A 2,006-nucleotide genomic window follows, 5' to 3' on the forward strand; every position below is an offset into this window, starting at 1 on the left:
AGCGAATACCTAGCAGGACCCACAGAAGGGCTTCTGACCACAGGTGTTCTTGGCACATTAAGGCGTCCTTGAGTGTGCGGTGACACCGCTCAACCAGGTCGTGGTAGGCTGTGGTATGAAATTTGCGATGCCGCACAGTTCACAGAATTCTATAGAAAACTGTGTTAATGCAGAAAATAGTTTCTTGTCTTTTTGTTCCAATTCTTGATTTGAAAAGAGCCCCTGACTCAGCTTGGAAAGTGAACAAGTTCGTACCAGCTGTGAACTGCATGCCAACCCAGTCATCACTCACCAACCCGCTTATTGCTCACTGCTCACCAATGCCCTAACAATTCACCACTTGCCAATGCACCTGCCACTCACTGTTCAGTGTTCGCCAATGACTCACCAGTAACCAACCCACTCACACTCACTACTCGCTAATCGATGCACCATTCGTCTCTCACCAACACCACTCTGCTTTGCTGATACTCCCAAATCTGAACAGAGTGAGTTGCAGGGAAACTCACGAGTCTTGATCTTGATACAGCATTCACCATTTGAATTCAGTTTGAAGTCCGAGCATCAAACAGTACATTGAAACAATGTTGGTCAGGAAGCCAATCAAGACTGCAATCAACCAATCATTCTTCTCCAGACATTAAAGAAACTATTTCCCATGAATCGTCCTCGCCAATACCTGCTTCCACTTCAGATGAAGATCTCCTTCCAGGGAGTCAAAAAGGGTCTCAATTTGTATCCAGCATGCCATTGTCAACTGATTCCTTGCATGATGCTGATTTATTATCTTTCTTGATGCCCTCATCTCGAACCGATTTTCGTTTGCAACAACATATATGTAAGTTTTCCAGTACCATAAAGTTGATCATGTTAAATAAAATTATAGAACTATGTACAAAATCTCAAAGAAAACCTTACATGTGCTTTGTCGAAATTTTAATTTACAAATTCGAAAAACTTCAGCTGCTTCAAGCATGAAATCAACTGCCATGCTTTTGAACCTTTTATGTGTCTTATGTTTTGTACATTTTTTAAATCTTCTGCAACACTCCATAAAAAGGTCAATACAGAGAACTGATGATTAGGTCAAAGGAGCAGAAATATTTTTGTATAGAGTAAATTTGTCTGAAGGAAACTTTCTGAAATAAAATATTATAAAAAAGTACTCTCATAAACAAATTACCATCATAACATGTGCTAATTCTTTGGTTTTAGAGGAGTTCCACGTTACCATCACTCAGCTCCAACAACATGATGACCCAGGACCTACTGTGATTGTTGAACTAGACAAATATTTATCTGAATTGTATTTGCCTAGAAATAGTGATCCTTTAGCTTTGTGGAAGTGCAGATAACTGCTGTACCCAAAACTTTACAAGTTGGTTCCAAAAGGATTATGTATTCTAGTGGGTGCCCAGTGAGTGTGTCTTTACAAAAGCAGGTCACATAAACACTGAAAAAGGAAACTGATCCACTCTGAGTACAACTGGTCATATTTTGTTTATAAGTCACAGCATTAATTAGGTCCTTCTTCTTAGGCAATTGTATTGTTATGTTGATTGTAAACAAAATCAGTTGATAATTTCAGGAGTTAAAATTAACTTCATTCATGCTATAGTTTTATATTATGTATTGTTTTCAATAAAATTATTAAAAATAACAAGCATTACTTTAATTTTTATAATTTTCCAACTTGATATAAGAATTCAGAATTTTGTTATGACATTTTTGATTTTTGCTGAGGACAAAATGTAGAAATTTTCAGAAATTTTAAAACTAGTGAGGATGTAACAGAAAATTAATCACCCTCTTTTTATATTCTTTTAAATCCAGTTAAAATATGGTAAAAATACAGGTATACTGACAATCAATTTCACGCATTGAATAAGTGACTGATGAATGGTGAGTCTAGAAAAAGAGCTAATGTGATCCATTGAATGAACAGTTCTGATCTGATCCCTGAAAACAACTGTTTTGGCCATCTCTACATCACATATGATGTAATT

This window comes from Schistocerca nitens, chromosome 5, assembly GCF_023898315.1.
Source record: "Schistocerca nitens isolate TAMUIC-IGC-003100 chromosome 5, iqSchNite1.1, whole genome shotgun sequence".
Classification (NCBI taxonomy): domain Eukaryota; kingdom Metazoa; phylum Arthropoda; class Insecta; order Orthoptera; family Acrididae; genus Schistocerca; species Schistocerca nitens.